We start from the raw sequence: 15892 nt of genomic DNA on the forward strand, positions 1-15892 counted from the left end.
AGTTTCAGGTTTGAGCAGGGCCAAGGGAAGAAAAATGATGAAGATAATGGTTTCTCAGCTGGCCTCTTGAACTCAATCTGAAAGACTAAATTTAGAGAAATGAGAACCAAAACTATTTTTTCAAGACCAACTTCGTGAACATCTGAGCAATAAATGATGGTCAAGAAGTTAATCTCTTTGAGTCTCTGGCACAAGCACAGCTGCCTATAAGTCATGGGGACTATATGCAGGGCACTGATGGGGTGAGGAGACACCTCTCACTGCCTGGGTGCCTGCCCGGCACCAGCTATCTGGAAATGCTGAGACGAGTGGAGATGGCACCCTTGGCAAGAGCTGCTACTCCTACATTGAGTAGAGACAGCAATGGAGGAGATCTCTCTGAGTAGCTTTACCAGCTGTGGCTAGTGACGGGTGGAAGGATGTGGACTTGGCACCTTTGGCAAGAGCATTGGTCTTGCCATCATGAGTAGAGAAGCAGTGGAAGGAGACTTCACTTTGAGGCTTCACAGACTTGGGAACGTGACCAGAAGAAGACAGAGCAGGAAAGGAAGGATGTGGATTAGGGTATCTGACCTCAACACCACTGACATTTTGGGTTGGATAATTCTTTGTTGGGGGCAGTGGGCAGCAGGGACTGTTGTGCACTGTCAGAAACTGAACAGCATCCCTGGCCTCTACACATTAGATGCTGGTAGCACTCTCATCCCAATAATGACAACCAAGGGTGTCTCCAGACATCACCAAGTGTCCCAGGAGGCTGGGGCTGGCAGGGGGATGCTGCAGAACTAACCCGTCTAAGAACCACTGGTGCAGATTGATTAGGAACCAGACTGAAACATTTAGACAGGTGTGTACCCTTTGGGGGGACTCTCAGAAATAAATGAGACAGAGGCTTTGATAAATACTCATTTTGATGCATACACATTTATGCCTAGATCCACATAGCAATGGGCGAGTGTATATGCCTGCCCAGAATGCTAACAACGTTGTGGATTAGGATAAATGGGTGACTTTTATTATCTTATACATTTCTTTATATTATTTTTATACATTTTTCAGTTTTCAAAAATGAACACGCACTACACTGTTGGTGGCATGTAAATTAGTACACCCATTGAGAGCAATATGGAGGTTCCTTCAAAAACTAAAAATAGGGCTACTATATGATCTAGTAATCCCACTGCTGGGGATATATCCAGAGAAAACCATACTTTGAAAAGATACATGCACCCCAATGTTCATTGCAGCACTATTTACAATAGCCAAGACATGGAAGCAATCTAAATATCCATCTACAGATGAACGAATAAAGAAGATGTGGTACATATATACAATGGACTATTACTCAGCCATAGAAAAAGAATGAAATAATGCCATTTGCAGCAACGTGTTTGGACCTAGAGATTATCATACTAAGTGAGGTAAGCCAGACAGAGAAAGACAAATATCATATGATAGCACTTCTATGTGGAATCTGAAAAAAAAAATACAAATGAACTTATTTACAAGACAGAAATAGACCCACAGACATAGAAAACAAACTTATGGTCACCAAAGGGGAAGTGGGGAGGGATGAATTAGGAGGATGGGATTAACAGATGCACACTACTATATATAAAATAGACAATCAGCAAGGACCTCCTGTAGAGCACAGGGAAGTCTACTCATTACTTTGTAATAACCTATAAGGGAAATGAATCTGAAAAAGAATATACATATGTATAACTGAATCACTGTGCTGTACACCTGAAACTAACACAACATTGTAAATCAACTATACGCCAAATAAAAAAGTTGAGGGCTTCCCTGGTGGCGCAGTGGTTGAGAGTCCGCCTGCCGATGCAGGGGACATGGGTTCGTGCCCCGTCCGGGAGGATCCCACATGCCGCGGAGCGGCTGGGCCCGTGAGCCATGGCCGCTGAGCCTGCGCGTCCGGAGCCTGTGCTCCGCAACGGGAGAGGTCACAGCTGTGAGAGGCCCGCGTACCGCAGGAAAAAAAAAAAAAAAAAGTTGAAATGTTTTAATTTAGAAAAAACTAGAAAAAATTGAACATGCACTACAGAGGCTCATTTAACCATTTTTTTTGAGTGCCTCATATGTACCAAGTAAACTAATGACGGTAGAGATCAGGGTTGGAAATTCCAGGCAGGGGGTGAAGTGGTAGACAGACCACAAACACTAAACGTAATAAATAATTGTATGTTAAAAAGTGATAAATTCCATTTTTAAAAAGTGAATGAAGAGGCGATAACCCTAACTGAAAGTCATTCTTAAAAACACAAATAGCCAAGTTGATGTGGAAGCATTCTGTCCTCCTTCACGACCACCCTGTCATCTAATTTCCATTCCTGAGTGCCACTGACCTTTCATACAAAATGACCTTTTTGCGGATTCCGGCCGTTGTGCATTTTGTCCAGCTCCTGAAGACCTCACGCATCAAATGGAGTCTCTCACTCTATGATGATAATCGGCGTCAAACAGCTTTATCAATAGCCCTTCCAGAAATTAGAACAGACAATGACATCTATTTTCTGAAACCCTTATGGTTCTCACGGCAATTTCATTACCTGAGGCATAGATTTGCTTGAAAATCCTGCCATGATAGCTGGAGCAAAGCTGCCTAATGCCCTTCAGGAAGGCTGGAGCTCGGGGTCTGATCCTGGTTGGAACGGTTAACAGCCTTGTGAGTTGTGGCTGCCAGCTGGTTGCAACTTAACTTGCTGTGAACAGGGGTTGTTAAATGACTCATTTAAACCTGAGCCAAACACCAAACAAATGGATATTATATTCAAGTGGGCTGGAGGAGAGGAATGGATATGTTTGCTTCCATCTCAATAATTAGGTTGATCAGGTCTTAGGTAAACAAGACAGCTACCGTGTGTGCCGGCTTCAGGAAACAACAGCACACATTCTTTGCAGTGTGTAGAGGAGAAGATGCTGTAATGTTTCATTTCACTAAAGCCTATCACACAGAATCTGATAGCCTTTTCCACGACAGCAGCAAAATACATAGGTTTGGGGGAAGTGGGTTAAGCAAATCATTTCATGATCATACTTTTACTGGGAGTTGACAGAAAGTCCTCTTCAGGATCTGCCCGAAAAACATCCAACTGAAAATACTTTTAAACATTTTCTATCAGTGCCAGATGAAAAAATAAAATAATAAAATAAAATTGAGGATTAACTTCATCGTTCCCCTTGCAGAAACCATTTTTTTCAAGTAGTTTCAAGTACGTTTGCAAACCTCAGAGAAGCTGGCTCCAGGCTGGCAGTCTTTGAAGGTTTGTAGTACACAAGGTCCTCGTAAGCATGAAGATGTCTTGTTTCTCGTAAACTCTATTTTGAAAAAAAAAAAACCACTGACTTTACTTTGAAGACTTTGCGTCAGTCTCTGGAGGCAAACAGGGCAGCAGTCCAGAATTTTCTTGGCCATCAGCACAAAGGAGTTTGCACATCAGTAACAAGGAGAAATGGCAAACTTCAGCAAAAACAAAGACCTGTCCCAGTTTTAAAAGAAAGATGGAAAGAAAGAAAACAGGACATATGATCACCTAAGTCAGCTGCCAAGTATATGAAGTAGCTCCGAAAAGAGTGTAATAATGTTCCATTGGAAATGAGAAACTATAGTTACAGCTAGAAAATTGAGAGAGATAAGTTCCATAATGTTGCTGAGTGCTAATTGCAGATGGTCAGTGGAGCGGAGGCCATTGAATGAAGATAGGCCTGGGGTAACAGCCATCAAGCAGATCTGTCAGCACCGGTCTCAAGCCTAACCATCTTTTTGTGAGCTCTGTATGATGGGGAACCACGTAGTACTGGAAGCCAGGGCTTCCCAGGAGCATGGAAGGAGGAAGAAAGCCTTTTGTGAATGTCAGATGTCGTGAACTGGTTCATTCCATTTGAATTTAATGATCGGTGTTGACTTGAAAGGAAGACCAAATGGTTGTCCCCCACTTACATAGGCACCAATCAACAATGGGGGGGCAGGCTGCCCAGGGGGCAGGGGGTGGGGAGGACTGGTCCCTGAACATGTTCCGCAGATGTGGAAAATGCTTAAATGCTTATGTTCTGGACCAGGTTATGCATAAACTTCCCAGGTTATACATAAACGTGTTATCTAGTCCAACAACTAGGCAATAAAAAGTCACTCTGTATTTCACATTTCTGTTGCTTTTTTTTTTTTTTTTTAAATGGTACACGGGCCTCTCACTGTTGTGGCCTCTCCCGTTGCGGAGCGCAGGCTCCGGACGCACAGGCTCAGCGGCCATGGGTCACGGGCCCAGCCGCTCTGCGGCACGTGGGATCTTCCCAGACCGGTGCACGAACTCGTGTCCCCTGCATCGGCAGGCGGACTCTCAACCACTGTGCCACCAGGGAAGCCCTCTGTTGCATTTTTATTCTTTCTATCTCATTGCTCTTGGGGTAAGATGATGCTTCTGAGAGCCATTTTTACAGCCTTTGTTTGTTTTAAGGTCCAAATATTTGCTGTAAGTCAAAGGCATGTTTCTCTCTTGTTCACAAAAGATCATTCATTTCACGGGATATTGGAGATTCCAATAGCCTGCTCTGATATTATACTCTGGAGAAAGCTACAAAGAGAACTTTACCCTGAGACCTATCTCCTTTCTGCAGTTATGTTACAAGAAAACTTATAGGAAGTATTATGATGATTATTACCATTGTATATTAAGGGAGTATTTTAGGAGTTAGTTCTAATTTATGTTCCTAATGTAATCAATCTTCTTAGATTTCTCTACTCCTAAGTCTCCCCGTCTTATCCTATACAAAATAATGTCAAAGGGGAACTTGGCAATCTCTAAGTATAAAAAAAATACCTAAACTGTGAATGAAGCCTGACTCAGAAAATAATCCAGGTCACCTTATTCTTTGAAATGGGACAGTTTGAGCAATCTTGGAAACAGCAGATTGTTTCCAGTCTGATGACTTAAAGAATTATTGATGGAACTGTTGATGAAATTAAGAATGAGGATGATTAAATTTCAGGAGCCAGGGCTCTGCCACAGCCGGGCCTGTGGGGAACCTCAACAGAGAAACAACTGTCACTTGCATCCTCAAGAAGATTGCTTGGTACACAAGGTCAAAGCCAGTCAAGAAATAAGGGACTGTCACAGATCAACATGACTCAACTCATGACATGTTACTGCTCACTGAAGGTGATACAGCAGAGAAAGAAAAGGAGAGTGAAAATTAGTAAAAATTTGTACCATTGACTATTGCCTTTTCATAATCACAGTTCTTAAAATGCCCAACATCAGGTACTTGTTCAGGAAAAAAAATGGCTATTGTCATGCTTTAGATATTTTGTAAACACCATCTGCATTTCTGTTCAAAGCAGTTTGTCTTCGAATCTATACCTACAAACTGAAGTGCCTATGCACCCGGCTGTGTTGGAAATCAAGGTCCTCCCTCTGGCATCTTGCAGAGGGCGTGGCAGTTCCCTCCCAGCAGTCAGGGACAGAGGCCCCTCAGAGCACATCTGCTTTAGCTTTTAAGCTTTTAGTTGGACACCTGGTAGGTAGGATTACCATTAAGTACAACAGGACTAGAAGAGGAGCAGCACATTTGGAAGAGAAGTTATGACTGATTTTGAGTTGCCCTTGAGACATCCATGGGGAGAGGTCCAGCACACAGCTGCAACTGCAAGAGGGCTAGCCATCCGGACTCTCCTCTGACCACTATAATTTCTCTTCTGAAGCCCACTTGCTTGCCCCCCGCTCATGACCCATCCCAGAAATGTACACATTCTGTACCATTAATTGTGAGCATTCCTTGTAACCTATACTTCAAGTCAGATCACTTAAAATATAACCTATAATTGCTGAAAAAATTTTTTTTATATGATCCACTTAAAAATAAGAAACTTCATCTTATTCAAACTATATCACTGCAAAATTGGTATTTCAAAAAGATTCTCCATATGATATATTCATCAACTAATGGAAAAGCCAACAGTCAAATCATGAATCACCAGCAAAATAGCAAAATGTTCTATTGTATTCAAAATGACAATTGTTTAAAATACAAACATTAGAGGATCCTAGTTATTTCTCTCTCTCTCTCTCTCTCTCTCTCTCTCTCTCCCTCTTCCTCTGGCTCTCTGCCCCCTCTCTTCCTCTCACCTATGCATCTAATATCTGTCTATATATTTATCTACCTATAAATAATTGATGACATCCAAATTTATTTTCACAAATAATATTACTCTATGAAATCAGTCACATGCTTTGTGTCTTATTTATTAATTTTTTAAAAATATGAAGTTAGGAAGATATATAGTTTCTTTTAAGGCAGACCTTAAAATTACAGGTGAATTTAGATAGTAACACTAGGAAGTTGAAGGCAGCAGATCTGTACTGGGGTTGAATTCAACTGTCTTGCTAAAACTATTTTTATTTTGTAACAAAATTCCTTATGGGGTTCCATGGAATGACCTATAATTTCACTTCCTAGATGAGAATAGCTCAACTTTTTAAATTAACACACAAAATATGCAGCACAGATCACTCTCTATATATAATATAAGCAAATTTGAACTGTAACAAAGGCTTCATTATGTAGGCTGATTTTAGAGGATTTTAGCTCTAGGGGACGTTAGAGATTTTGAGTACATTTAAGCTATGTGGCATCACTGCCCTCAAATTTAATTTTCCAAAAGTTATTGACCTGAAAAGAATTCACTAATTCACTTTTTCTAATTAGAGCTGGACTCCATTCCTTTGTTGTAGACATTTATATTTAATTATATGAACAGTTGATAAACACACCATTTCAAAGCACTGCAGAATGAATCATTTATTTCTCCCTTGCTCTCCCAGAATCTTACCTTATCATAGCATCGTTTCTCCAAACACACAAACTCCTTTTAGTATTATTGTATCTCTGTGATACAGTCCAAATTGAAAGGTCCCTCTACCAAACCACACATATGCATATTTTTCTTCGTGTTTCACAAGAGTCAAGTGCAGTTGTACACGTCAAAGAAACAAGATAAAAACCTGAAAGCTCTGCTAGTGCATGCCTCTTTGAGGTGCATAATTCCCCTACCACTTCTCCAGGACTTGGTCCAGTCTCCTTATAAGTTGTCCAGCCCTTGAAACTTCCACTGGCTCCCTTGGGTCTCCACCTCTGGCTCTGTTATGTAGTCTAACACATTTTACTCTTCAAAAACTTCCCCTGACATTCAGCCCAAAAGTCCTTTAGTCTCACTCACAATTAAAACTCCCCAGGACTGACCTTTGTGGGAAGTACAATAAACCATTCCTTTCTCTCCTGAGTGCTAACACTCTTTACACCCTGTGATTCCTCCCCTAACTCTTAGATGTCAGTGAAAATATTAAAGTGCACTCAAGATACACATTTCATTGCAGCTCAGCTCTTTGATGATAACAGTTCTTAACCTTCAGAAACCAATTCAATCATTGATCCATTTGTTGAACAAATATTTTTTGAGCACCTACTGTGTACTCAGCATTGTGCTAAGCGCTGAACCTAAGGGATGTAAACCTGTCACCTACCCTCATTTACACTATTCAAAGTCCACAATTGTCTGCCATATCGCTCCTAGTAATAGGCTCAGCATGAATATCATTTTTCCTTTGCTGAAAACTTGATAATGTCTTCAGGTAGCAAGTATTGTATCTCAAATTGTGAACGAAAGCTAGACCATTTTAATTCATTTGGTGCAAGGCTAGGCCATTTGGAATATTTGACTCCAGATATATTTGACTCTAGTTTGAGATGTCTTTTGTTCTCTTGTCTGACTAGGAACTGCTGCATTCTTTACTCCTAAGGTATGAAGACGAATTGTTTGGCGTAGCTCTCTTTATGAAGGAACAGAAAGCCAGAAAGGAATTCTTTTTAAAATCATCGTCCTCATTTCTCTGACTGCTTTTATAACAGATGCAATTAAAGCCCTTAAAATGTATTCTTTAAACTGAATTTCTCAAAATGAAAAAAAAAAAACAAAAAAAGCCTCCCTCCCAAGACAGAAAATGACTCAGTATAAGAGGACACCATCCAGGTACCCTTACCAATATATTATTTTTTACCCAATGCTGACAGAAAGATTTTTGTTCAGAAATTGGTAATATGTAAATGTAATTGAAACAGAGAGATAGAAAGGGACAAAATGACACATAAGAGAAATGAGAAGGAAATGAGTAAATATTTGTAAAGCACTAAGAACACTCTGCTCACCCAGTAAGCACTATATTTGTGCTTATTAAATAAGGAAAGAAAAGCTGTTTAAGTGAAATATTTTTTCTTTTTCTTTTTTTTTTTTTTTGGCGGTACGCGGGCCTCTCACTGCTGTGGCCTCTCCCGTTGCGGAGCACAGGCTCCGGACGCACAGGCTCAGCGGCCATGGCTCACGAGCCCAGCCTTTCCGCGGCATGTGGGATCTTCCCGGACCGGGGCACGAACCCGTGTCCCCTGCATCGGCAGGCGGACTCGCAACCATTGCGCCACAGGGAAGCCCCTAAGTGAAATATTTTTAAAACAAAAATAGGGACACATATTTTAGGCTCCTGTACTTCAGCGTCGGGGGTGGGGTTGGGGGGCTAGTTACTTTCCCCTCCTGAAGAGGCAGGAGAAGAACCAGTGGAGTTAAAGCCCAACCCTTGTACCTCTCAGTACTTGGAAGCATTGAAGCTGTTTTGGTTAAATAGCCATACTGTCTGGAAAGCTAAAATATTTCATTCATGGTTCTGTAGATTTTTACTAGTGTGTAGGAAGATTAAAACGGGGGAAGGAAATGTTGGAATTTTAATTAGATACTTCATCCCCCTCAATATGGAAGGAATTAATGTTGCATCAGTTACAAGATTATGTATTTCTATTGTAACTTGTACGGACCTAAAAGCAACCATCGGAGTTATAATTCTTTCTGTCTTCTGTACACAAATTCACTTGTTTTGGCTCATTAATCAAAGCCACCTGGTAATATAAAACAAATTGGACAATTAAAGAAATGCTAAAAACTCATAGGCATTAAGAACAGAGCACGTGCTACTGAAAGATGGCCCACCCACTCTGCCAGTGTGTTGGGGAATCTGCCAGAGAGAAGCAAACACCATGTCCTTTATTAGCATCCATCATCACACGACCTAATCATCCAAGTAGTATTCAATTTCTATAGCAGGATAAAAGAAACAGTGCCAGGTATCTGCTTCAGAAACTGCTGTAGCCTACAAAAATGACTGTTAACATTATTTGCATTTTTCTATATACATATGTACTTACCAATTTCAGGCCATATATGTCCCTGACGCTTAACTACCAATAAAAGTCACTCCTTTGGGAAGAACGTTTGGATATTCACAAACTAAGACACACAGAAGATTCATATAATGTTATGTGTAACTTCGCACACATGTTACCAATTATCTGAAATATACTTAACGGAAAATATACTGTAAACAAAATGCCATGAAAGCAAACATGTTTCCTGAATAACTACATTTGTTTTACAAATCATGAATTCCCTTAAAATCTGGCCAAATGATACTAAATTATCAAATGAACTAAATGGCAAGACTGACATTGTTTTCACAAAAGCAATATTCTAGGAGATAGCAAACGAATTCCATAAAGTGAGTTGGTGTAAATCCATGTTCAGTAGCAGGAAGGCAGACAAAGCCTGGGATCAGAGGAATCAAGATGGCTAGATCAGGGACATAAATGAGAAATTGATATTGTCTCTCTAATGTTAAATCTTATTTTTCATAAAAGTCATGATATTAAACTGTTGACTCTTAAGCTGCGACACCAACTAAGCTTACTTTTGTTTCACGCCTTCACAGCCAAATTCTTGTCCTTTGAGAAACAGCAGAAGGACTTGCAGGATTTTGTAAGGGTCTCCAAATCAGAGCCCTACCTAGCCACACATGGAACATGTTACATGTCTCATCATTGGAATGAGCAAAATCATCAAATTTTCTGGCTTTTTAAAACATGGTATATATACAGAAGGTCAAGACTCCGTTACTGTGCTAGTAACCCTGACCTATCTTTAACAATGTATTGAAAAGTTTTTATTTCATTAATTTATCCACAAAATATTTATGAAGCACCTACTATGTACCAGACACTAGTCCAGATGCTGGAGCCCCAGCATTGGGGAAACAATAAAGCAGACTAAAGTCATTGCACTCATAACATAAACATTATTGAAATTATCATAACACTGATATTATCATATTATATCATATTATCCTATTATATTATATCATATTATCATAACACTCAAATTATAATAAACATTGGGAGAGCAAAGGGAGACACAAAAGAATATACAAGATAAACTTACATGGATAATTTATGAAATAGTGATAGATGATGGAAAAGAACAGAAAATGTGGGAAGAGTTGCAATGTTAAATAGGATGGCCAGGGAAATAGTAAGCGCAAAGTCCCTGAGGTCGGAACATGTTGGTGTGTTCAGATATCAGCAAGAATTCCCAAGTGACTGGGGCTGAGTGAGGGGAGGGAAGAAGATGAAGTCTGAAATGGGGCAGGGTTGGGAGTAGAGAACAAATCTTCCGGAGCCGTGTAAGCCTCTATATTGTCACTCTAGCCATATACACATTTGTGCTCCCCAGGACACCACTCATACACAATTCAGCGTGAATTATGACCCTGAACATTACAAACCGGTCGTCCTGCCAGCCATTGTAAGGTCTTCATATTTGTGCATTTTCCAGTAGCTGGAATTAGTTATTGAGATCTTGTACGACTATGGCAGCGGTTTGAAGAGTGTAAAATGTAAATAAAATATCATGTCTAACTCTGAAAGGGTCACAATTCATATCCTAGCCTGAAAATGCCCTTATCAAGCATAGTACCTCATCCCCAAGTTATATTAAGGCCACCTTGAAGTCACAGTTTTAATCATCTGTGCTTTAATTTAAATATTCATGTGATTATCAATGTGAAATCCTCTCATTGTTATTTTACCTGCACATCAATATAACCTATTTAAATTCGTGAGTATCTTCTCTTGAAATTGGAAAATGGCTATTTGATGTGGAACGCCATCAACAGGTGATTAGACCAGCCAATTTGGTCGATGGAGATAAGCAATTGAGTTGAGACTTTCATCTAGCACAGCTGTGGAAATATCCTGTGTAAACAAGGTCACACGAGACCCGCACTCCTCTGCCAATACTCAGGGCCACAGCAAATAGGTCTAAGAGCCATCTCACTCTGGCCCTTTTCCAACCCAGTGATGAATCCGTTTATCAAAATCACTGCCAGGTAAATGCTGTAAGACCTTGACCAGGGTATTCCTTAGACTTTAAGAGATGGAACACTTTGTAATGTATTTTCTAAATTGAAAGTCACTTATCCTCTTAGCACCCCAAGAAGGTTTATGAACCAAATGCATGCTAAGAAATATTTTGAAAAGAACCAGTTAGGATTTAGATGGAAAACGTAAACACAATGGATTGCGGTATACTCCCAATTCTATCTAAAATAGATTTTCAGGATTTAAAGTTTAGGGTCCTATTTACTCAAGAAAAAAAAAAAATCTGAAGTACTGGAAATGGGAAGCAGTAAAACTCTAGGATTTCATTCAACTATTGCTTGGAAATGAAAATTCCCCAATGGGAATAGGTCTTTGAAATGGGACATCTGGGTTTTACTAAGTGAGTAATTAAAAGTTTGAGATCCTGCCTGGAAAATGGGACAAAAGCTCAAATTACCAAGATAGGTGAGACATTCCCCACTGCCTTATCACAGGAATGGCAGGGGTCCAGGCTCTAACAAAGCAAGGCAGAGAATGTGTGGCCACGTTAAACCCCCCAAGGATAAAGAGGACTTTGAAATCTGATTTCTAGGGGATATTTGTCAGAAAGCATGCGATACTCCTCACAGCTAACGAACCATCCTCTGTTCCAAGTCCAGCACAGAATGATTAATGCCCAGCCAGGTAAATCGTCATCCTCTTCTCTTTTCTGACTCATGATCAAGACTTGGGCTCTCCAGGGCAATGGCCAGGCACCATCTAGATGTTCACCTGGATAGCCCCCTAAGGTATATAGATGCACCTCAGACTCAAATTCAAATAGAAGCAGTCTGACTGTGGTTCATTCTGAGAATGGATAAGGTTATAGGGTACAATACTGAACTTAAATGAGAATCTGATTAAATATGGACTTTGGGTGGTCTTCCCAAACCAGCTCATATAGGACTTCTCCCCATATTCTATATAACTTGATTATTTTTTCTTTCACATTTTTGTTTAAAGAACATTGGGTAGAGCATCTAGCTGGGTTGAAGGATTAGTGATAATAGACCCAGGAAAATGCTCAGGAAAAATTGTCACTGTATCACCATGGTTCAGAACGTGCCTCATGGTAATGACGTTCTACTCAGCAGGTTATTCCATCCAGGGGGACAGTTTATAATATCATCTGACAGTGAACATTAGTATCTTTAGGGTCTTTGCATCACATTCCTCCAGGAGGCCACGAAGAATCATGGTTCAAAGCTTGAAATATTGCAGTCCTCACGCAATTTTGTAAAATAGTAGGAAAAGTATAAAGTATAATATTATGGTAGAAATGTGAGCACTGTGCCATGCTAAGAAAATGTTTAGTTAGTTAGTAAGTATAAATTAGTTTAATTTGGCACCCAAAGTAAGAATTTCCCAAGGCTAAGCAGTAATGCCCAACGTTAGCGTTTCACAGTTAGAATTCAGAAATGTTCAGCATTCATCCTAATGTTGCAAATCTTCTAGGAAAAAATGCTTTTGACAATCAAGTCTGTTTCAGTCTCATGGTAAATTCTGACAATGGTTTATTCTTCTTACTGTACAATAAAAGGGATGTAGACAGCTTGAAAAACTAGATTAGAAAACAAGGGAAGAGGGTTTTCCAAGTTTGATCTTGTCCTTTCTAATGTCTGTGACATTGAGAAAGACGCTGAAGCTCTCTGGGTTTCAGGGTTTCTTTGTATAGGAATAATCATGTGGCTATTTTGTTTCAATCATATTAAAATTTTGACTAGAAGTTGTTCAATATTTTCCAAAAGGCAGTAAAATGAACAAAACATCTCGCTAGGTCAAGGCCACAATACCCTCTACAACCATCTGCCTACCTTTGCCTGATGCCCTAATCCCACTTTTTAGGCCAGAAGTTCCTGGAGGTAGTTAAGCAAGACCAAACATTTCTTTGCTTGTTTCCATGTTTATCAGAACCCTGAAAACATCCCACCTGATACGATTTGTCAGTTGATCTGGTACCTCACTGAACCATGCTTGACCTCAGGCCCTGGCCAGGAGCAAAGGCAGGGCAGAACAATAGAAAGGTGACCTACCCACCTGCTTTCCAAATGCCCTGCCAGCTGTGGATATGGATAGACGAGGATGAACATCTGGAGTCTCTAGGGCACACACTCTCCCGGAGGAGGAGATTGCCATAAGCTACCACCTCATTAGTAATCCCAGCGGGCATTGTGTCCTTGCGCCCTGTGTCCATTTCATTACCCCTCCACTATGCCCACATCACCACCTCCCCCTAATTCCATCCCCCATTATCCTCCTGGTCATCTCTTTAAAGAGTCTAGTGTCACAGGGCTTCAGATCAAGAGCAGAGAGGCTGGTAACCCTGGACTCAGAAGTGTGGGCCGGACCAAAATGATATTCAGCTTGTGTCCTCTTTGAACTAATTTTAACTCATTTACTGCTATGCCCACACATGCCTTAAACACAGGACAAAGAAAATTAGGAAAGAAGGAGCAGAAAATGAGAACTTATACTTTCAAATTGAAGTATTTTGGTGTCATGTTTTAGCTGCTACCTCAGATGGATATGAAGGATAAAACCATATTGAGAAGCTAGAATAAAAACTGTGAACCATCAAAGTGCATTCCTTTGCTTATTCTTTTTGCTTGAATAAATCAGCATGTAGTTTTTGTATCCAGTTGCACAGCACTTGCATAATCTATCAGATTCTGAGACATTAAATTTCTTCCAAAATCTTATTATCAAATTGATCAATTTTGTAATAGAATAAAAGTGGTTGTACTTTTCCCCTCCATTGAAGGTATCAAAGAAAAGAAAATCGTTTTTACTTTTAAGAAAAGTAACCAAAACATAACTTCTTAACAGATGCTAAACTTCATCTAACTAGACTCTGAACATAACATCTTGAAATAAATATTCGGACAAAAAAAACAATATGATGGGATTCCCTGGTGGCGTAGTGGTTGAGAGTCCGCCTGCCGATGCAGGGGACACGGGTTCGTGCCCCGGTCCGGGAGGATCCCACATGCCGCGGAGCGGCTGGGCCCGTGAGCCACGGCCGCTGAGCCTGCGCGTCCGGAGCCTGTGTTCCACAACGGGAGAGGCCACAACAGTGAGAGGCCCGTGTACCGCAAAAAAACAAACAAAAAAAAAACAATATAATACATGGAAAAATTATGAAAACTCAGTAGATATAAAAATATCTTGTCTCATAAAGCTCAATGCTGAGGTCTGGATATCTTTTTTGGGTTTAAAAACTCCAGAATTAAACTATGGTATAAAATGCAAGGAAAGTACAAATAAACCTTTGAAAAGATTTTGGGGTTTTTTTTTTTTTTTTTAATACGACTGATACAAGGACTAAATGCAATAATCATGAAATGTCAAAGCACAAAATGTGGTTCCAGCATGTACAAATAATCTAATCAAGGATAGGATCTCCGAGTCCGCCATGATGCTCCAATGTTATGAATTTCCTGGTGAACCACGGCTATCATCACCCCCGATCCCAATTCTGAACACAACGATATAAATACTGAAGATTCGTGTGGTGCTTCGTGAGTTTACCTCATAATTTAAAGCCCTTGAGGAAATTCAAAAGAAAAGTTAGAAACCTGTTCTTTAACTCACAAATGGGTGGCTTTGGCCTCTTCTCTGCTTTTAGTCATGAGAAATTTCCCAAGAAAACGCACGGCACTCTTCTGGTGCTGCCTGCAGCCTGTGTAACAGGGAGAAGTGTGATGTCTGTAAAGGATCCCTGGGGAGTTCCCTCGGAAGAGTTTGCCTAAGTTCACAAATTCTCTCATGTACTTCTGTAAATATCAGGAAGAGGTAAATATGAAGAAAGAAAAAAAGTCACCAGCATAGTAAAAGGATGTTAATGAGGAAAAATAGACTGGAATTAAGAAGAGAGAAGTTTTAGCCTAAATATCAAGGGGAAAAAGAATTTCCTGATAATACACTCACTAAAGTATAGAATGATTTTTAAAAGACATAACAATTTTAAACCCATTTAAAACTAGATATCTACAAAAACAATACAAAAGATTCTTTTAAAGTCTCCATTAGCTCCTAGAGGAGAATATATCTAGATTATACACATATTTTTATAATTTAGCATTTTCTAGGATATTCTTTGACACTCAAAATACCTAATATTTAGACAGTTCTTGTAATTTGCCAGTCTTTGCTCTAAGCACCTTAGATACATTAACTTATGTTATCCTCACAATAACCCTATGAAGTAATTACTACTACGAAGCCTATTTTAATAGGAAACTGAGGCACCAAGAATCTAAGTAACTTGCCCAAAATCACACTGATTGATCAGTAGAAAGATTCAAACTGGGGGTATGGCTCCAACATCTCTTGTGTAGAGATTTGCATAAAAATATCTTGGTTTAAAATGTCAAGTTATTATACAGCTAATTCAGCTTTCAGCAATTGTTATCATTTTACATGGTCAAATGAGGCAAAACTATGAAATAGGTGAAACTTGTATACTTTGTACATTTCTATGTCCTTTTTCTGAGTCCTGTCCCCCCTTAGAGAATTATTCCTACAGTCCCTGGCAACTAGGATCCTCTTCTTTTTTTTTTTTTTTTTTTTTACTTTTTTTTGTAAAAAA

The sequence above is a fragment of the Neophocaena asiaeorientalis genome, unplaced genomic scaffold (assembly GCF_003031525.2).
Source record: "Neophocaena asiaeorientalis asiaeorientalis breed wild unplaced genomic scaffold, Neophocaena_asiaeorientalis_V1.1 scaffold232, whole genome shotgun sequence".
NCBI lineage: Eukaryota > Metazoa > Chordata > Mammalia > Artiodactyla > Phocoenidae > Neophocaena > Neophocaena asiaeorientalis.